At 40.0% G+C, this 22,862-nt stretch overlaps 1 pseudogene across 1 annotated transcript; it reads right to left on the bottom strand.

Annotated features, from left to right (window-relative positions):
* Positions 1-1,955: 1,955 nt before the first annotated feature.
* Positions 1,956-21,455, bottom strand: LOC311116645 (transcription factor AP-2-delta-like; annotated as a pseudogene). Its single transcript has 8 exons — positions 21,182-21,455; positions 20,140-20,649; positions 15,562-15,622; positions 9,727-9,892; positions 9,112-9,230; positions 4,244-4,385; positions 3,834-3,947; positions 1,956-2,166 (listed from the first exon to the last, which is right to left on the bottom strand). The product of its transcript is annotated as a transcription factor AP-2-delta-like (transcript).
* Positions 21,456-22,862: the final 1,407 nt, after the last annotated feature.

The raw sequence follows: 22,862 nt of genomic DNA, 5'->3' as shown, positions 1-22,862 counted from the left end.
TAGAATGCTCCTGGGGAACTGGCAGGTCGTTATTCTATTAGGTAGAATGCTCCTGGGGAACTGGCAGGTCGTTATTCTATTAGGTAGAATGCTCCTGGGGAACTGGCAGGTCGTTATTCTATTAGGTAGAATGCTCCTGGGGAACTGGCAGGTCGTTATTCTATTTGGTAGAATGCTCCTGGGGAACTGGCAGGTCGTTATTCTATTAGGTAGAATGCTCCTGGGGAACTGGCAGGTCGTTATTCTATTAGGTAGAATGCTCCTGGGGAACTGGCAGGTCGTTATTCTATTAGGTAGAATGCTCCTGGGGAACTGGCAGGTCGTTATTCTATTAGGTAGAATGCTCCTGGGGAGCTGGCAGGTCGTTATTCTATTAGGTAGAATGCTCCTGGGGAACTGGCAGGTCGTTATTCTATTAGGTAGAATGCTCCTGGGGAACTGGCAGGTCGTTATTCTATTAGGTAGAATGCTCCTGGGGAACTGGCAGGTCGTTATTCTATTAGGTAGAATGCTCCTGGGGAGCTGGCAGGTCGTTATTCTATTAGGTAGAATGCTCCTGGGGAACTGGCAGGTCGTTATTCTATTAGGTAGAATGCTCCTGGGGAACTGGCAGGTCGTTATTCTATTAGGTAGAATGCTCCTGGGGAGCTGGCAGGTCGTTATTCTATTAGGTAGAATGCTCCTGGGGAACTGTTAGGTCGTTATTCTATTAGGTAGAATGCTCCTAGGGAGCTGGCAGGTCGTTATTCTATTAGGTAGAATGCTCCTGGGGAATTGGCAGGTCGTTATTCTATTAGGTAGAATGCTCCTGGGGAGCTGGCAGGTCGTTATTCTATTAGGTAGAATGCTCCTGGGGAACTGGCAGGTCGTTATTCTATTAGGTAGAATGCTCCTGGGGAACTGGCAGGTCGTTATTCTATTAGGTAGAATGCTCCTGGGGAACTGGCAGGTCGTTATTCTATTAGGTAGAATGCTCCCGGGGAACTGGCAGGTCGTTATTCTTCATATTTGTCTGTTTCAGAAGTTCTTCCATTGAGGAGGAGTATTCAATCAAACTGTCTGTTATTATACAATACCACAACATGTGATCATATATTTTGTTGAGTGTGTGTGTGTTTGTATTGATTGATTGATTAATTGATTGACCCACCCACTACACAGGAACTAGTAGGTAGGAACATGTATCAATTGTTTTTATTGAACACAGGTATTTTAGAAGGTATGGTTTTAACATACAGCGTATGTAGTTCAAAGCCTACAAGAAAAGTTATTTAAATATTTATATATATCTATACAAATGTTTATGAAGGGTCAAAGAGCTTGTGTCGTAAACGTTGTTCTGGGGAGTGTACAAAGATAGACATGCACAACAAACTGTTTCTATGGCAACTAAATAGTCATCTTTACAAAATGTGTGAGTCTCAGAAATCTGGACTCACACACACACGCAAGCAACAGGCACACACACACACATACTCACCAACATAGTAACCCCAGACCCCAGTCTCTCACCAACATAGTAACCCCAGACCCCAGTCTCTCACCAACATAGTAACCCCAGACCCCAGTCTCTCACCAACATAGTAACCCCAGACCCCAGTCTCTCACCAACATAGTAACCCCAGACCCCAGTCTCTCACCAACATAGTAACCCCAGACCCCAGTCTCTCAGTTCTAAAAGGGTTAAACACTCTGATGGCATTCATTGCACTGTCCAGGTGGAGGCTGGAGGGGAAACTGTGTGTGTGTGTGTGTGTGTGTGTGTGTGTGTGTGTGTGTGTGTGTGTGTGTGTGTGTGTGTGTGTGTGTGTGTGTGTGTACCCCACTCCTCTCCCTTGGCTCCCAAATGGCGGTGACCAGAAGACAATGTCTCTACTTCCTGTTGTTCAGAATTAATAATCATCTCTGTCCGTCTCCATGGAGATTTGCTCCTCCTGCAAGGCACAAGGAAGGGGTTACTCTGTCTTTTCAGCTTTCTCCTCTTTATTGAGCGGTTCGCTGTTTTTCCGGGCGGTTCCTGTCTTTTCCGTCTCCTGACCAGAGGTTTTCCCATGGTTCCCGGCGGCAGAATGTTTGTCCAGGAAGTTGAGCATCTCACTGAGAACAGTCTGGAAGGTGCTGAGAGCCGCGCACACTGCCGGAGTCCCGAACCCATGGGTGATGAGACTGGAGAATATACACACACATATAAATGCACACTATATATCCCTAACCACAGACATCAGTATTGGAGCTGGTTGAAGCACCGAGCTGTCTGTTTAAACTACTGGCACACAGCTCAGACACCCGTGCATACCCCACAAGACATGCCACCAGAGGTCTCTTCACAGTCCCCAAGTCCAGAACAGACTATAGGAGATGCACAGTACTACATAGAGCCATGACTACATGGAACTATTCCACATCAGGTAACTGACGCAAGCACTAGAATCAGATTATAAAAACAGATAAAAATACACCTTATGGAACAGCGGGAACTTTGAAGCAACACAAACATAGGCACAGACACATGCATACACACATGGTAATGTGGTCCTCTGTAGCTCAATTGGTAGAGCATGGCGCTTGTAACGCCAGGGTAGTGGGTTCGATCCCCGGGACCACCCATACGTAAAAATGTATGCACACATGACTGTAAGTCGCTTTGGATAAAAGCGTCTGCTAAATGGCATATTACATGATAACATACGCACTATACACACACGTACACATGGATTTTGTATTGTATATATGTGGTAGTGGAGTAGGGGCCTGAGGGCACACACTTAATATATTGTGAAATCTGTTGTTAAATGTATTGTAATGTTTTTAGAATTGTACAGCTGCTTTAATTTTGCCGGACCCCAGGAAGAGCAGCTGCTGCCTTGGCAGCTAATGGGGATCCATAATAAATACAAATGTTATTTGTCACGTGCTTGGTAAACAAAAGGTGTGGACTAACAGTGAAATACTTCCCAACAATGCAGAGGGAAAGAAAGTTGAGAAATAATAACAGGTAATAATAAAAGTAATAATAAATCCACAATGAGTAACGATAACGTGGCTATATACACGGGGTACCAGTACTGAGTCCATGGGTAGGGGTACCAGGTAATAACGTGGCTATATACACGGGGTACCAGTACTGAGTCCATGTGCAGGGGAACCAGGTAATAACGTGGCTATATACACGGGGTACCAGTACTGAGTCCATGTGTAGGGGTACCAGGTAATAACGTGGCTATATACACGGGGTACCAGTACTGAGTCCATGTGTAGGGGTACCAGGTAATAACGTGGCTATATACACGGTCTACCAGTACTGAGTCCATGTGTAGGGGTACAAGGTAATTGAGGTAAATATGTACATATAACTAGGACTAAAGTGACAGATAATAAACAGTAGCAGCGGCGTATGTGATGAGTTAAAAAAGTGAGTGTAAAAAGGGTCAATGCAGATAGTCCAGGTAGCTATTTGGTTAACTATTTTACTAACTATTTAGCAGTCTTTTGGCTTGGGGGTAGAAGCTGTTCAGGGTACTGTTGGTTCCAGACTTGGTGCATCAGTACCGCTTGCCGTGCGGTAGCAGAGAGAACAGTCTATGACTTGGGTAGCAGAGTGGCTTTGACCATTTTTAGGGCCTACCTCTGACACCGCCTGGTATAGAGGTCCTGGATGGCAGGAAGCTTGGCCCCACTGATGTACTGGGCAGTATGCAATACCCTCTGTAGTGCCTTTCGGCCGGAAAGATTGCCTGACACTAGCTAAAGTTGTACATATTGCGTATTACATTGTGTGTGTGTGTGTGTGTGTGTGTGTGTGTGTGTGTGTGTGTGTGTGTGTGTGTGTGTACCTGAAGTGTGTGAGGTGTCTCTGTATATCAAGGTCCAGTATAGGTGTGGGTCTGGAGGAGCCAAGAGGAGAACGGTCCTGACTCAACAGGTCCTGGAACTCCTTACAGATCTGCCTAAAGGTCACAGGGCACATATTAGAGGTTAGGGGTCAGAGGTTAAGGGTTCAGTGTGCGTGTGTGTGTGTGTGTGTGTGTGTGTGTGTGTGTGTGTGTGTGTGTGTGTGTGTGTGTGTGTGTGTGTGTGTGTGTGTGTGTGTGTGTGTGTGTGTGTGTGTGTGTGTGTGTGTGTGTGTGTGTGTGTGTGTGTGTGTGTGTGTACTGGTGTGTGTAATGGTGTGTGTGTTTCCGTGTGTGTAAGTGTGTGTGTGTGTGTCTGTGTTTGTGTAAGTGTGTCTGTGTGTGTGTCGTACTTGGTGGCCAGCACCATCTTCTTGCGAGCACTCGTCTCCTTGGGTTCGTTGTGTTGACTGGCTAGGTGTTCTCCTGCTGCCTTGGTAGGAAACTCTGTCTCACACGTATAACCAAAGTCTCTGGCCAGGTGGAGCGCCTCACCTACAAACACATACATTATATTAGGATAGAGGGATGAGTTTTATTAGAATGTGTAGCTTGATAGAGGGATGAGTTTTATTAGAAGGTGTAGATTGATAGAGGGATGAGTTTTATTAGAGGGTATTGATTGATAGAGGGATGAGTTTTATTGAAATGTGTAGCTTGATAGAGGGATGAGGTTTATTAGAAAGTGTAGCTTCATAGAGGGATGAGTTTTATTAGAGGGTGTAGCTTGATAGAGGGATGAGTTTTATTAGAAAGTGTGGATTGATAGAGGGATGAGTTTTATTAGAGGGTGTACATTGATAAAGGGATGAGTTTTATTAGAAGGTGTAGATTGATAGAGGGATGAGTTTTATTAGAGGGTGTACATTGAAAAGGGATGAGTTTTATTAGAAGGTGTAGATTGATAGAGGGATGAGTTTTATTAGAAGGTGTAGATTGATAGAGGGATGAGTTTTATTAGAAGTTGTAGATTGATTGAGAGATTAGTTTTACTAGAAGGTGTAGATTGATAGAGGGATGAGTTTTACTACAATGTGTAGATTGATAGAGGGATGTGTTCTATTAGAAGGTGTAGATTGATAGAGGGATGACTTTTATTAGAGGGTGTACATTGAAAAGGGATGAGTTTTATTAGAAGGTGTAGATTGATAGAGGGATGAGTGTTATTAGAAGGTGTAGCTTGATAGAGGGATGAGTTTTATTAGAAGGTGTAGCTTGATAGAGGGATGAGTTTTAGTAGAGGGTGTAGATTGATAGAGGGATGAGTTTTATTAGAAGGTGTAGATTGATAGAGGGATGAGTTTTACTACAATGCATAGATTGATAGAGGGATGAGTTGTATTAGAAGGTGTAGATTGATTGAGAGATGAGTTTTACTAGAAGGTGTAGATTGATAGAGGGATGAGTTTTACTACAATGCATAGATTGATAGAGGGATGAGTTGTATTAGAAGGTGTGGATTGATAGAGGGATGAGTTTTATTAGAAGGTGTAGATTGATAGAGGGATGTGTTTTATTAGAAGGTGTAGATTGATAAAGGGATGAGTTTTATTAGAAGGTGTAGATTGATAGAGGGATGTGTTTTATTAGAAGGTGTAGATTGATAGAGGGATGAGTTTTATTAGAAGGTGTAGATTGATAGAGGGATTACTTTTATTAGAGGGTGTACATTGAAAATGGATGAGTTTTATTAGAAGGTGTAGATTGATAGAGGGATGAGTTTTATTAGAAAGTGTAGCTTGATAGAGGGATGAGTTATATTAGAAGGTGTAGCTTGATAGAGGGATGAGTTTTATTAGAGGGTGTAGATTGATAGAGGGATGAGTTTTATTAGAAGGTGTAGATTAATAAAGGGATGAGTTTTATCAGAAGGTTTAGATTGATAGAGGGATGAGTTGTATTAGAAAGTGTAGATTGATAGAGGGATGGGTTTTATTGGAGGGTGTAGATTGATATAGGGATGAGTTTTAATAGAAGGTGTAGATTGATAGAGGGATGTGTTTTTTTAAAGGTGTATATTGATAGAGGGATGAGTTTTACTAGAATGTGTAGATTGATAGAGGGATGACTTTTATTAGAATGCGTAGATTGATAGAAGGATGAGTTTTACTAGACAGTGTAGACATATAGAGGGATGAGTTTTATTAGAAAGTGTAAATTGAGAGAGGTATGAGTTTTATTAGGAGGTGGAGATTGATAGAGGGATGACTTTTATTAGAAGGTGTAGATTGATAGAGGGATGAGTTTTATTAGAAGTTGTAGATTGATTGAGAGATGAGTTTTACTAGAAGGTGTAGATTGATAGAGGGATGAGTTTTACTACAATGTGTAGATTGATAGAGGGATGTGTTCTATTAGAAGGTGTAGATTGATAGAGGGATGACTTTTATTAGAGGGTGTACATTGAAAAGGGATGAGTTTTATTAGAAGGTGTAGATTGATAGAGGGATGAGTGTTATTAGAAGGTGTAGCTTGATAGAGGGATGAGTTTTATTAGAAGGTTTAGCTTGATAGAGGGATGAGTTTTAGTAGAGGGTGTAGATTGATAGAGGGATGAGTTTTATTAGAAGGTGTAGATTGATAGAGAGATGAGTTTTACTAGAAGGTGTAGATTGATAGAGGGATGAGTTTTACTACAATGTATAGATTGATAGAGGGATGAGTTTTATTAGAAGGTGTAGATTGATTGAGAGATGAGTTTTACTAGAAGGTGTAGATTGATAGAGGGATGAGTTTTATTAGAAAGTGTAGATTGATAGAGGGATGTGTTTTATTAGAAGGTGTAGATTGATAAAGGGATGAGTTTTGTTAGAAGGTGTAGATTGATAGAGGGATGTGTTTTATTAGAAGGTGTAGATTGATAGAGGGATGAGTTTTATTAGAAGGTGTAGATTGATAGAGGGATGAGTTTTAATAGAAGGTGTATATTGATAGAGGGATGTGTTTTTTTAAAGGTGTATATTGATAGAGGGATGAGTTTGACTAGAATGTGTAGATTGATAGAGGGATGACTTTTATTAGAATGCGTAGATTGATAGAGGGATGAGTTTTACTAGACAGTGTAGATATATAGAGGGATGAGTTTTATTAGAAAGTGTAAATTGAGAGAGGTATGAGTTTTATTAGGAGGTGGAGATTGATAGAGGGATGACTTTTATTAGAAGGGGTAGATTGATAGAGGGATGAGTTTTATTAGAAGGTGTAGATTGATAGAGGGATGAGTTTTATTAGAAGGTGTAGATTGATAGAGGGATGAGTTTTACTAGAATGTGTAGATAGATAGAGGGATGAGTTTTATTAGAAGGTGTAGATTGATAGAGGGATGAGTTTTATTAGAAAGTGTGGATTGATAGAGGGATGAGTTTTATTAGAAGGTGTAGATTGATAGAGGGATGAGTTTTACTAGATAGTGTAGATATATAGAGGGATGAGTTTTATTAGAAAGTGTGGATTGAGAGAGGGATGAGTTTTATTAGAAGGTGTAGATTGATAGAGGGATGAGTTTTATTAGAAGTTGTAGATTGATTGAGAGATGAGTTTTACTAGAAGGTGTAGATTGATAGAGGGATGAGTTTTACTACAATGTGTAGATTGATAGAGGGATGTGTTCTATTAGAAGGTGTAGATTGATAGAGGGATGACTTTTATTAGAGGGTGTACATTGAAAAGGGATGAGTTTTATTAGAAGGTGTAGATTGATAGAGGGATGAGTGTTATTAGAAGGTGTAGATTGATTGAGAGATGAGTTTTACTAGAAGGTGTAGATTGATAGAGGGATGAGTTTTATTAGAAAGTGTAGATTGATAGAGGGATGAGTTTTGTTAGAAGGTGTAGATTGATAGAGGGATGTGTTTTATTAGAAGGTGTAGATTGATAGAGGGATGAGTTTTATTAGAAGGTGTAGATTGATAGAGGGATGACTTTTATTAGAGGGTGTACATTGAAAATGGATGAGTTTTATTAGAAGGTGTAGATTGATAGAGGGATGAGTTTTATTAGAAGGTGTAGATTGATAGAGGGATGAGTTTTATTAGAAGGTGTAGATTGATAGAGGGATGACTTTTATTAGAAAGTGTAGCTTGATAGAGGGATGAGTTATATTAGAAGGTGTAGCTTGATAGAGGGATGAGTTTTATTAGAGGGTGTAGATTGATAGAGGGATGAGTTTTATTAGAAGGTGTAGATTAATAAAGGGATGGGTTTTATTGGAGGGTGTAGATTGATATAGGGATGAGTTTTAATAGAAGGTGTAGATTGATAGAGGGATGTGTTTTTTTAAAGGTGTATATTGATAGAGGGATGAGTTTTACTAGAATGTGTAGATTGATAGAGGGATGACTTTTATTAGAATGCGTAGATTGATAGAGGGATGAGTTTTACTAGACAGTGTAGATATATAGAGGGATGAGTTTTATTAGAAAGTGTAAATTGATAGAGGGATGAGTTTTATTAGAAGGTGTAGATTGATAGAGGGATGAGTTTTATTAGAAGGTGTAGATTGATAGAGGGATGAGTTTTATTAGAAGGTGTAGATTGATAGAGGGATGAGTGTTATTAGTAGTTGTAGATTGATAGAGGGATGAGTGTTATTAGAAGGTGTAGATTGATAGAGGGATGAGTTTTATTAGAAGGTGGAGATTGATAGAGGGATGAGTTTTATTAGAGAGTGTGTAGATTGATAGAGGGATGAGTTTTATTAGAAAGTGTGGATTGATAGAGGGATGAGTTTTATTAGAGTGTGTAGATTGATAGAGGGATGAGTTTTATTAGGTGTAGATTGATAGAGGGATGAGTTTTACTAGAAGGGGTAGATTGATTGAGGGATGGGTTTTACTAGAAGGTGTAGATTGATAGAGGGATGAGTTTTACTAGAATGTGTAGATTGATAGAGGGATGAGTTTTATTAATAGGTGTAGATTGATAGAGGGATGATTTTTATTAGAAGGTGTAGATTGATAGAGGGATGAGTTTTATTAGAAAGTGTAGCTTGATAGAGGGATGAGTTATTAGAAGTTGTAGATTGATAGAGGGATGAGTTTTATTAGAAGGTGTAGATTGATAGAGGGATGAGTTTTATTAGAAGGTGTAGATTGATAGAGGGATGAGTTTCATTTGGAGGTGTAGATTGATAGAGGGATGAGTTTTATAAGAAGGTGTAGATTGAGCGAGGGATGAGTTTTATTAGGAGGTGTAGATTGATAGAGGGATGAGTTATTCCTACCTTCCACCAGAGAGGTGAGGAGTGTAACGTTGGCAGCTTTTCTCCGACCAGCTGGCAGGTTGAGTCCCAGTCGATCCAACTTCTCTCTCAGACAACGTCCACCGTTCTTAGACTTAGCTCTGCATTAAAAGACATGAGCACATCATCGTCACATCAATACCAAAAACGTATCAACCCCTATAAAACATTTCCATTAATTATAATCCACGTAATAATTCCCATTTCCTGTTGCTGCAGAATTATTTTTCTGCTGTGAGAAACTATCTGTTTTGCAATGTATTACTCCCCATTATTGCATCTCTATCAATAAAATAAATGATCACGCAAAAACATTTAATTTGAGTCTTTTAAAATTACATAAATGTTTAGCTTCGAAATGTGTAAAACGATTGTGTGCGCGTTTGTGTGTGCGTTTGTGTGTGCGTTTGTGTGTGCGTTTCTGTGTGTGTGTGTGTGTGTTTGTGTGTGTGTGTGTGTGTGTGTGTGTGTGTGTGTGTGTGTGTGTGTGTGTGTGTGTGTGTGTGTGTGTGTGTGTGTGTGTGTGTGTGTGTGTGTGTGTGTGTGTGTGTGTGTGTGTGTGTGTGTGTGTGTGTGTGTGTGTGTGTGTGTGTGTACCTGCGGAGGATTCCTCCCAGTAGTGAGGCGTTGAGACACTCTGGAGGTGAGAGGCGTCTCTTCACCTCAGCGATGGTGACTTTATATTTAGAGGTTGAGCTGAGGAGAGACAGACGGCCGGGGACAGAGCAGAACAGATCTGTGGGGTTCACCACACAGGTACCTCCTAGACACAACACAGTAACAAATGTTAAATAAACACTAGTAACATCTAGCGTTCACCACACAGGTACCTCCTAGACACAACACAGTAACACAACAAATAAACGTGTGCGTGTGCGTATGTGTGTGTGTGTGTGAGTGTGATAGTCGTGTGTGAAGTCCAGATGTGTGACAGTTTCCTGCCTTGCCTGTCAGTCAGACTCACGTCTCTGAAAGCTGTGAGTTCACATCATATTAATTCCTCCAAAAATGTTTTGAATCAAAGTATTATGTATTTTATGTTGCCACGGGCAATGGAAAAAGAGCTATTGCCGGTAGTGCGGTGGAGCACGTGGGCCCAGAGGCGATAGCTCTATTTAAGCAGTGGAGAGTAGCCTCGGGCGGCGGCGCGAGCAGCGGCGGAATCATACGCGGAATCAAGCGCTTTTACACGTTTGCCACGAAAATTAAAGAAAAAGAGACACGGGCCAAATGTCATTCTCCTCCTATTTTAACCACAATGTTTATAGCACCTGTCACAAGACAGCACAGCCCACACAAACCCAGCAGCCGTCTGAGCGAGGGCGTGTGCACGTAGAGGGCACAAGTCTGGTGATAAGCTTGATCAGATGCTGAAAGCTTGGTGGGATACTAGTGATTAGAACACAGACACTGCTCTAAGTAGGAGCCGCGTTTCTGGAGACATTTCTTTTGAAAAAGGTTGTGTGAATATTCATGGCGCCAAAGCCGCCGTCAGAAAGAACAACATTAATATGATCTCAGCTGAATTCGGGCCGCGCAGCATTAGCATATCAAAGCTGACGCCCGAGGCGAGAGAAGCTATCGATACCGGAGCGCGAGGTAAAGCAAAGATTATTGGTTGTGATGGTTGGAGAAGAGGAGCTCGCGGCTAAATCCTGCACACCATTAACCGAAAGTGAAAGCGGAGGGATTCCCGCATCAGTCCTCCAGAAAACTCCAAAACCCAACACCAAGACAGATTAACTCACACACACCTGCACAGTTTATTCAACGTTAACTACTAGACACAGGCTGCTTGATGGAAAATTACACGTGTGTGTATAGCTCGAGAAACTTGTTTGATAGATCACAGCAACAGAGAGTGATAAGGTAATGATACTATTACAGCAACAGAGAGTGATAAGGTAATGATACTATCACAGCAACAGAGAGTGATAAGGTAATGATACTATCACAGCAACAGAGAGTGATAAGGTAATGATACTATTACAGCAACAGAGAGTGATAAGGTAATGATACTATCACAGCAACAGAGAGTGATAAGGTAATGATACTATCACAGCAACAGAGAGTGGTAAGGTAATGATACTATCACAGCAACAGAGAGTGATAAGGTAAACATACTATTACAGCAACAGAGAGTGAAAAGGTATTATTATATTAAAAAAGGTAAACATACTATCACAGCAACAGAGAGTGATAAGGTAATGATACTATCACAGCAACAGAGAGTGGTAAGGTAATGATACTATTACAGCAACAGAGAGTGATAAGGTAAACATACTATTACAGCAAAAGAGAGTGAAAAGGTAAACATACTATCACAGCAACAGAGAGTGATACGGTAATGATACTATCACAGCAACAGAGAGTGATAAGGTAATGATACTATCACAGCAACAGATAGTGATAAGGTAATGATACTATTACAGCAACAGAGAGTGATAAGGTAAACATACTATTACAGCAACAGAGAGTGAAAAAGGTATTATTATATTTAAAAAGGTAAACATACTATCACAGCAACAGAGAGTGATAAGGTAATGATACTATCACTGCAACAGAGAGTGATAAGGTAATGATACTATCACAGCAACAGATAGTGATAAGGTAATGATACTATCACAGCAACAGATAGTGATAAGGTAATGATACTATTACAGCAACAGAGAGTGATAAGGTAAACATACTATTACAGCAACAGAGAGTGAAAGGTAAACATACTATCACAGCAACAGAGAGTGATAAGGTAATGATACTATCACAGCAACAGAGAGTGATAAGGTAATGATACTATCACAGCAACAGATAGTGATAAGGTAATGATACTATCACAGCAACAGAGAGTGATAAGGTAATGATACTATCACAGCAACAGAGAGTGATAAGGTAAACATACTATCACAGCAACAGAGAGTGATAAGGTAAAGACACTATTACAGCAACAGAGAGTGATAAGGTAAACATACTATTACAGCAACAGAGAGTGAAAAGGTATTATTATATTAAAAAAGGTAAACATACTATCACAGCAACAGAGAGTGATAAGGTAATGATACTATCACTGCAACAGAGAGTGATAAGGTAATGATACTATCACAGCAACAGATAGTGATAAGGTAATGATACTATCACAGCAACAGATAGTGATAAGGTAATGATACTATCACAGCAACAGAGAGTGATAAGGTAATGATACTATCACAGCAACAGAGAGTGATAAGGTAAACATACTATCACAGCAACAGGGAGTGATAAGGTAAACATACTATCACAGCAACAGAGAGTGATAAGGTAAAGATACTATTACAGCAACAGAGAGTGATAAGGTAAACATACTATTACAGCAACAGAGAGTGAAAAGGTATTATTATATTAAAAAAGGTAAACATACTATCACAGCAACAGAGAGTGATAAGGTAATGATACTATCACAGCAACAGAGAGTGATAAGGTAATGATACTATCACAGCAACAGAGAGTGATAAGGTAATGATACCATCACAGCAACAGAGAGTGATAAGGTAAACATACTATCACAGCAACAGATAGTGATAAGGTAAACATACTATCACAGCAACAGAGAGTGATAAGGTAAACATACTATCACAGCAACAGAGAGTGATAAGGTAAAGATACTATTACAGCAACAGAGAGTGATAAGGTAAACATACTATTACAGCAACAGATAACAGGTAAAATAGCGGAAAGCAGGTAGCTCTTTGTTCTCCACACCAAGCTGGAGCTAAAAGGTTTTTATCTGTATCTTTTTTACCACACAAACACCTGGAAAAGTCTGGTTTCAACAGACTATTGGATTCAAATCAGAGTGAATGATCTCTTTCTACACCATTAGGCTATATTTCATTATACAGTTCATTTGTCAACAATAACAAATAATAAAAACAGTCATAAGGTCTTTACTAATGACATCAAAACATCCTCCAGTTATTACTGTGAAGACCAACACAATGAAATTATTATTTGTTGATCTTGCTGAAGGCATAGCACAACTATAGATTTTCTCATAATCATATTATTTTACATTTTTTTAAATAATTTTTTGACATTTAGCAGACGCTCTTATCCAGAGTCACTTACAGTTTGTGCATACATTATTTTTTAAATTTTTCATACTGGCCCCCCTTGGGAATCGAACCCACAACCCTGGCGTTACCAACAGAGCTACATCCCTGCAGGCCATTCCCTCCCCTACCCTGGACGACGATGGGCCGGCTACGACAGAGCCTGGATTCGAACCAGGATCTTGGATTCGAACCAGCCTTAGACCACTGCGCCACTCAGGAGAGTATTATTATTATATTTATTCTGTCTGCTCTAGAGCGTAAACTATTTAAGCAATTAACACGAAACCAATATCCAAATATCCAGACTGCCCCAATTTAGATTGATTGAGAAAATGTTTTTGATAGCTTTCAAACTTAGTGAGCAGGTTGATGTTTATTGTCATGAGTCTTGTCCTGGGGGCAGAACTGAGCGATTTCCCCTTAGATAGGCCAGTTACAAAGTCAACATTGGCGGTAGGCTATTGGATAAATGTATGAAAACAAAACATTTTGGTCTTAATTTAAGTTTAGGATTAGGCATTAGGGTTAGCAGTGTGGTTATGGTTAGGGTTAGGGTTAGGGTTAGGGTTAGGGTTAGTTTCTAAATCTGATCGTATGAGCTGGGTTATGGTTAGGGTTAGGGTTAGTTTCTAAATCTGATCGTATGAGCTGGGTTATGGTTAGGGTTAGGGTTAGGGTTAGGGTTAGGGTTAGGGTTAGGGTTAGGGTTAGTTTCTAAATCTGATCGTATGAGCTGGGTTATAGTTAGGGTTAGGGTTAGTTTCTAAATCTGATCGTATGAGCTGTCAACAACAACATTTTTATACCGATTTTTTTATACTATTTATACTTTTTGTATAAATGAACAAGGGTTTAAATAAAAACCACAGGAATACAGAGGTAGCAATTCAAAATGGTCCTGCTCCTTGGCCGGTTAGGGTTAGGGTTAGGGTTAGGGTTAGGGTTAGGGTTAGGGTTAGGGTTAGGGTTAGGGTTAGGGTTAGGGTTAGGGTTAGGTTAGGGTTAGGGTTAGGGTTAGGGTTAGGGTTAGGGTTAGGGTTAGGGTTAGGGTTAGGGTTAGGGTTACAGGGTTAGGGTTAGGGTTAGGGTTAGGGTTAGGGTTACAGGAATACAGAGGTAGCAATTCAAAATGGTCCTGCTCCTTGGCCGGATAGGGTTAGGGTTAGGGTTAGGGTTAGGGTTAGGGTTAGGGTTAGGGTTAGGGTTAGGGTTACAGGAATACAGAGGTAGCAATTCAAAATGGTCCTGCTCCTTGGCCGGTTAGGGTTAGGGTTAGGGTTAGGGTTAGGGTTAGGGTTAGGGTTAGCTACAAGACCAAAGATAAAACATTCAAGCTATTCTAAATTCACATTCTTAAAAACTTTTTTCAACTTATAACTATGTACTGTATATTTTTGCAAAAATGTGCATGAAATAACTCACTAACAGTAACTCTTGAACCGTTCAAGCTAGAGACACCAAACCAACTTTCACTTGTTCAGGCTACCCTAATTTCACATTCTTTAAAACTTTGATAAACTATAAACAGAGGTAATTAGCATAAATTAGCACAACATTTCATGGATACAATGCCAAAAATAGACATTTTAAATGCATTTACAGAAGCAATTAGGGTTACGTTCCTTGCTCAAGGGCACATCAACAGATGTTCCACCTAGTCAGCTCGGGATTCAAACCAGCGAACTTTTGGTTTAGTGGCCCAACCCTCTTAACGGTGGGCAACCTGCCATCCCATAAATAGTAGCAAGGTCACCACATTTTCTTCAGGATTTTTATTTTTTTTATTTTTTTTGTTACTTTTCTAGCTATTATTATTACTGTTATTATTATTATTACTATTTTGTACTGTCATTACAACTGTAATTATTAATATTAAGCTACTATAACTGTTATTGTTATTATTCATGTTATTGTTTCTTGTTGTTGTCGTTGTTGTTAGGCAATATGATTTTTAATTTATTATTTTCATTTTTACTTTTCATAATAGAGTTCGTTTGAGAATGACTGATCAGAGTGAAAGGATGATGCACTCTCTATTCTACAATGGAAGTTGATAGTGTCAAGTAAACCAGCTTCAGGCAGAGTAGTAGAATTGTCTGGATTGAAGTGAAAGTATACATCATGTCCGGACATTTCACTTACTAATTTAACAACTTTAAAAAACAAACTGACAGAAACATTTAAAAATAGTACCGTGGTGTGTCATAAAATTGGCTAATTCAACTAAAATATATTTTCACTTGATTTAGATAATGCTTCCATCTTGTCTTTTCGATTCTTCAGTTGACCAGACAGAGAAGGAGATGGGGTATTCATGTTAATGTGTGTTTAAAGTGTGTCTTACCTCTTCGGATGACGCCACCTTGGCCATTGAGCATGAGCCCGCACTGCGCCTCCACGGAGCCCTGAAACGGTGTCACATTATTCATAATAATAACAGCAACAATAAGAATAAGAACACGTTTATTAATAATAGCAATAATAATAATACATTTGTATTAATAATAATAATAATAATAATAATAATAATAATAATAATGCATTAATAAGGTCCAAAGAGAAACGATCAAGAATGAGAATCAAGAAACACACAAATGCAGCTCGGCACAATGCGTCAACCTCCGGATGGGCGAGAACGCTGATATCTGCACCTACCTGTTGTTACCGCTTATAACCAATCATAACCACAAATGTGGCAGCATGTGGAACCTGTTAAAAATGGCCGCGTGCAGAGCCTGGTATCAGTGATGGCATCAAAATGACTGAGGAACACGGGCTCTTATTGAAAAGGAGCCGGTTAATCCCCGGTGTGAGCCGCGAGGCGGCCGGGCACAGACACAACCCTGATTAAAATAAAACACTCCGCTGTCTATCTCGCGCCACATGGAACAGGCCGTGTTAGTCTTTTTAACAAACTCTGTCTGTATAGTATCTTTTTACTCCGAAGCTAAAGTGATTATAAAATCAATATACAAAACGCAGAGGTCTTGCATATATTAAGTGTCTAACAGGAGAAAGGGTTAGGGTTAGGCAGGCTGACGGGGGAAAGGTGTGGCAGCTCTTTTGTGGAGCATGAAAATCTCTTTACCCGCTCAAACATGCGATGTCTGTTTCTGCACGCGCTGGATCAGACCGCATCTGTTCTACTCAGGTTCACGTGCCTTTTATTTCTAAAGAAGGTCGAAGACCTATTCTGTGTGTGTGAGCCCCCTTGCTCGGTCGTGTGTGAGTGTGTGAGCCCCCTTTCTCGGTCGTGTGTGTGTGTGTGTGTGTGTGTGTGTGTGTGTGTGTGTGTGTGTGTGTGTGTGTGTGTGTGTGTGTGTGTGTGTGTGTGTGTGCGTGCCTGTGTGTGCGTGTGTGGCCCTCTACCCTTCCTACCAACACACCACTCACAGATCTGATAACAATCTACATAATGAAAGTGGTAAAGATGGTGACATATTGAAATATATTAACATCTAAATAAAAACAATATTCTTATAATCAGAATCAGAATATCAGTTATCCTCATCACCATCAACCATAATAGCCTAAATAAGAAAATATTCACAACAAAAAGAACAATATGGTAGGCTATTGGTTCTAGAACACCATCCCCATTATCAGTATTATTATTATTATTACTATTATTATTATTATTATTATTATAGATCGTACCAGGATACTAATTTACTATGCCATGCTACGCTATGTTATTCATATTATTATTCAACAAGTTATCATATATCCCTATATTACTATTATGAATGAAGTAGTTATCATATAAACCTTTATTAATATTATTAATGAAGTAGTTATCATATAGACCTAGCCTATATTAATATTATTAATGAAGTAGTTATCATATAGACCTAGCCTATATTAATATTATTCATAAAGTAGTTATCTATAGACCTATATTAATATTAATGAACTAGTTATCATATAATCCTATATTTATATGAATCAAGTAATCAGATAAATCTATATTGTTATCAGTTGATCTGCCTTGAGCAAGGAACTTAACCCTAATTTGCTCCTGTAAAACAACACATTACACTGCACCTATCGTAGTACTATGACTGACCCTGTAAAACAACACATTACACTGCACCTATCGTAGTACTATGACTGACCCTGTAAAACAACACATTACACTGGATCTATCATACTGCTATTACTGACCCTGTAAAACAACACATTACACTGCACATATCGTAGTACTATGACTGACCCTGTAAAACAACACATTACACTGCACCTATCGTAGTACTATGACTGACCCTGTAAAACAACACATTACACTGCACCTATCGTAGTACTATGACTGACCCTGTAAAACAACACATTACACTGCACCTATCGTAGTACTATGACTGACCCTGTAAAACAACACATTACACTGCACCTATCGTAGTACTATGACTGACCCTGTAAAACAACACATTACACTGCACCTATCGTAGTACTATGACTGACCCTGTAAAACAACACATTACACTGCACCTATCGTAGTACTATGACTGACCCTGTAAAACAACACATTACACTGGATCTATCATACTGCTATTACTGACCCTGTAAAACAACACATTACACTGGATCTATCATACTGCTATTACTGACCCTGTAAAACAACACATTACACTGGATCTATCATACTGCTATTACTGACCCTGTAAAACAACACATTACACTGGATCTATCATACTGCTATTACGGACCCTGTAAAACAACACATTACACTGGATCTATCATACTGCTATTACTGACCCTGTAAAACAACACATTACACTGGATCTATCATACTGCTATTACGGACCCTGTAAAACAACACATTACACTGGATCTATCATACTGCTATTACGGACCCTGTAAAACAACACATTACACTGGATCTATCATACTGCTATTACGGACCCTGTAAAACAACACATTACACTGGATCTATCATACTGCTATTACTGACCCTGTAAAACAACACATTACACTGGATCTATCATACTGCTATTACTGACCCTGTAAAACAACACATTACACTGGTCTATCATACTGCTATTACTGACCCTGTAAAACAACGCATTAGACCTATCAGGTGTTTGTGACAATAACACATTTGTTATATTATTTACAAAAACAAATATTATTAATAATATGTTAACCCTATATTAATATTATGAATCAAGTAGTTATCATTTAAACCTATATTAATAGTATTAATCAATTTATTATCATTTAAACCTATATTAATAGTATTAATCCATTTGTTATCATTTAAACCTATATTAATATTATGAATCAAGTAGTTATCATTTAAACCTATATTAATAGTATTAATCAATTTGTTATAATTTAAACCTATAGTAATATTACTTACAAGTGCATTAATTATAAAATAGCTCTATATTAATATATATCTAGGCCTACCAGTTGAATCACTTCTAGTATCCTAGTAGTTTGGTTGTACAGTTGAAAAAGGAATATTTCAATAAAGGAATGATCTTTCTGTCCCGTGCAGCGTGTTTAACCGGAGATGTTTCTGTCCCGTGCTGCATGTGTTTAACCGGAGCCGCGGCTCAGATGTTGTGGAAGAAAGAACCGGTTGATTGACATTAAGTCGGTAATTGGATAAACTACGGTGCTTTATGGCGCTAGAGCGGCCCATTGTGCCGCGAACCCGGATCCCTTAATCCGCCTTTCAGAGGAGAAGAGAGAAACAGCGGCTTCACACCGCCTCACCAGCCGGACACACACACACACACACACACACACACACACACACACACACACACACACACACACACACACACACACACACACAATTTATTTACATCTAAAAGAATAGTTAAAATATATGTCACGTGCATTTGGAGTAAAATAAAGGGTGGAGTGCATAATGGAAGTGGATTTCTCAGATTAACTGTTTAAATGCAGCATTTATTATATTTCGTTTTATTCTAGATTACTTCATCTTCATTTGACAAATGTTGATTTAATTTCTCTCCATCGAGTGTAATATTAGCCTAATGTAGGTATCGACTGTCATTCATTGAATGTTGTATTTCCATTTTGACTGAACCGTCCTCTTGCTGCTTTCCAGAAGGACTGCAGCGCGTGAGAGGGAACAGAGCTGGGCGGAGACGGACTTTGACAATAGAGATAGATAGAGGACTCATCTTTGTATCTGTGAAATTATAGCGTCTGTGACAGCATGGGCGCCATTGAGGCTACCTCCATTTTAAAGTGGTCAATTTTGTTCTTCATTGTCTGATTGCTCCCAACTCATAGGAATCCAGACCCAGTTGACTACTTTAAAATGGTGGAAGGCCTCAATGGCAATGTCCATTCTAAAACGGTTATATACATGGTGAGTACTATCTGTCTATCTATCTATCTATCTATCTATCTATCTATCTATCTATCTATCTATCTATCTATCTATCTATCTATCTATCTATCTATCTATCTATCTATCTATCTATCTATCTATCTATCTATCTATCTATCTATATATCTATCTATCTATCTATCTATCTATCTATCTATCTATCTATCTATCTATCTATCTATCTCTCTATCTATCTATTTCTATGACTCTGACTGAGTAAGATAAGAGTTAGGGTTTAGGAGATAGGAGATAGGAGACAGGCTTAAGGAGCTAGGAGCTAGGGCTTAGGAGTTAGGGCCTGAACATAACTTTGTAGTTCACTATAGCCAGTGTGGCTTTTGGATGAAAAATGTCAGCAACTGTGCTTGGTGTTTGATCAGGATTACAACAGTGGAGGAGAGGAGTAGAGAGGAGAGGAGTGGAGTGGAGTGGAGTGGAGAGGAGAGGAGAGGAGAGGAGAGGAGAGGAGAGGAGAGGAGAGGAGAGGAGAGGAGAGGAGAGGAGAGGAGAGGAGAGGAGAGGAGAGGAGAGGAGAGGAGAGGAGAGAGGAGGTACCTGCAGGTCATCCGCCCCAGGGGTAGGGAGCCCCAGACCTGCCGCAGGCAGCAGCCTCTGGTCGTGGTGCATGCCATACTGCCCGCCGTGTGACGTCATCAAAGACAGGTCATGTCTCCGGTAAGCGTCCAGGCAGCCCAACTCGCGCCGCTGCTGCTCATCCAGGCACGAGGACTTGAGTGCACGGGCACTGTGCAGGTTGATGAAGTCTGCATCTCCATGTGTTGCATGGTGAATCTGCTGGTAATACTGCCCAGAGTGGAGAGAGTTGAGGCCGTACGCCTCCGGTCCCACCGCGGGGTGGGAGTGCTGGAAGTCATAGTGGAAGGACTGGTGGTGCAGGGGGGTGTACTGGTGGTTGGTGGAGAAGTAGGGCGAGGCGAACTCTGTGGCCGCCGGGGGGTAGGCTGTGAGCGGCGAGGATGAGCTGTAGGCCACCGAGGAGTTGGCGACGCTCTCGAGGCAACCGAGCTGCATCAGACGATAACTGTTGGACCCATCATGACGTATCTGAGAGGAAGAAAGGAAAGGAAAACATCGGCAGTGTCATTTCATTTACCATCTCTTTAACCCCCAGATGCCTCCCAAATATGCTCTCACACACGTTGACACAACTCAAAATTCAAAACGCTTAGAAAAAAATACATGAATATGTCATTCCATGAGCCCTCAGTGTGTTGTTCACAGTATCTGTCATTCTGCGTGCATCGTTTTAGAGCGCATGTTGTTCTGTTATTATTTTTATATTATTCCTATCGAACTGCGGTCTCAGCTATACGCGAGCTGGATGGCAGGTAAGTAGGGTGAGCCACCCTAGTATTCCGCCCTGAATGTTCTAATCACACCCGTTACCGGTTTTGCACAGAGGAGCCTCATCTGCCTTGCTCTCCATTCATTCTTTCTCTCCAGACTAATAAAAAAAAAAAAACTCTACTCTAAATCTGCATGTAGCCTATCAAACAGTTGTGATTACTATAACTGATACAGAATATTCCTTAATGTTATTTATAATGAAAAATGAAGAGTGATAATGAATAAATACCTCGGAATCATGGACCAGGCCGGGAAATGTGGCTGACATGGTGTTGCTCCGGTAACCTGCTTTCCCTCTTGATCAAATAAATGCTTTCCGTTAAATCCCCAAAACGAGAGAAATGGAAAAAGTCCCCGCGTAGAGCCGCAGATAGCTGGTGAAACAGCAGCGTTTCCCCTCTGTACCAGTCACACCGGCTGGCGCGCCGATTTTGTACTTGCAGGGTATTTCTGTTGTGATGTCGTCGGTGGTCCCCTGATAATATAGTTAGAAAATTAAGCATCAGCACTGAGGAATGGATGGAGGACAATAGACGAGCTAGCTGCTTCCATCCCAGGAGACAAGGAATAAATATTGTATCTTCCCTAATAAGGAACCGACACTCTTTCAACATTTTCATCAATTTTTGTGGACATTTTCTTTTTGCTCGTTTGTATTTCCTTTGTTCGTTTTACCCACATGGCTTAAACCTAGGCTATTACATCAGGAAGGCTGTAACAACAGGAATGTAAGTTGATTTTAAAACATCCCCTGGTTTATGTATTGATTATTAAATAAAAATGTATTTTCGTTTAAACTAAATGTGTTTTATGAGGACTTCATTGCAGTGGACGTCAACGAATATCTATTAACCCCATTATGATTACTACGACTATTGCCATATTACTCCTACTATTATTATTGTTGTTTTATTGTTATTATTATCCTTATTATTGGTGTTTAATTATTATCATTATTTTATCTTATAATATACCTTTTTATTGTGGTTATTATTATTATACTATAGTCATTGTTTTTAAATCTAATAGACTCGATATTAAACAGTAATATCTCCTCCAGATGTATTTGGAAATAACGAAGATATTATGTTTTGATCGGAATTATAAATATGGAATGAGTGTACTACCTGGAAAGAAGATAATTTCGTGGAGATTAGTAACGAGAATAATCAGGAGATAATTTCTGCTAAAAAAAAAAAAAAAATTAAAAAAAAATCCTAACAGCTCTGGATTTCTCTGAGCAAAAAACCTCGTTACTTTTCTCTTATGTCATGAATGGAACATGGACATTTATAACGTACATTTATAGGCTAACAAAACGGCATTTCACAGTGAATTGTTGAGGCATTGTGATATTACCAGGAGAAGTTTGTGTGTTTTTCTGCTCTGATGGGGCTTCAGCTCATGAGAGAAACAGAGACACCGACTCATCTCTGTTCTTTGGCGGTTTGGATCAAGCCTCTTCAACCAGGGCTCAAGCGCTGTGGAGAAGTGGCAAAGTCGGTGTTGCCCTCAAGCAGGCCGAAACAAGACTCTGACTCCATTGTGAGAGTGGCGGGAGCGTGAATGGAGGTCAGCTTATTATATTCGGTTAGGACCGGGAGACCAGCGCGAGACACAGCGGTCAGTATGATGATCTCAACCACCCGCACTCACCTGGACTTGGTTAGACGGTAAACAGGCAGAGTGAGAGAGAGAGAGAGAGAGAGAGAGAGAGAGAGAGAGAGAGAGAGAGAGAGAGAGAGAGAGAGAGAGCCTGCTGGTAACGGACCGGTTGAGAGAGAGAGGGTAGAGAGATAGGAGGGTCTGCAGGTAACGGCCGTAGAGAGAGAGGAGGGTCTGCCGGTAAGGGGCCAGTAGAGAGAGAAGAGGGTCTGCCGGTAACGTCCGGTAGAGAGAGAAGCGGGTCT

The sequence above is a fragment of the Coregonus lavaretus genome (assembly GCF_964263955.1).
Source record: "Coregonus lavaretus genome assembly, contig: HAP1_SCAFFOLD_1101, whole genome shotgun sequence".
In the NCBI taxonomy this organism is placed as follows: Eukaryota; Metazoa; Chordata; class Actinopteri; order Salmoniformes; family Salmonidae; genus Coregonus; species Coregonus lavaretus.
The sequence above is the reverse complement of the archived record's forward strand: the minus strand, read 5'-3'. Positions and strand labels throughout refer to the sequence as shown.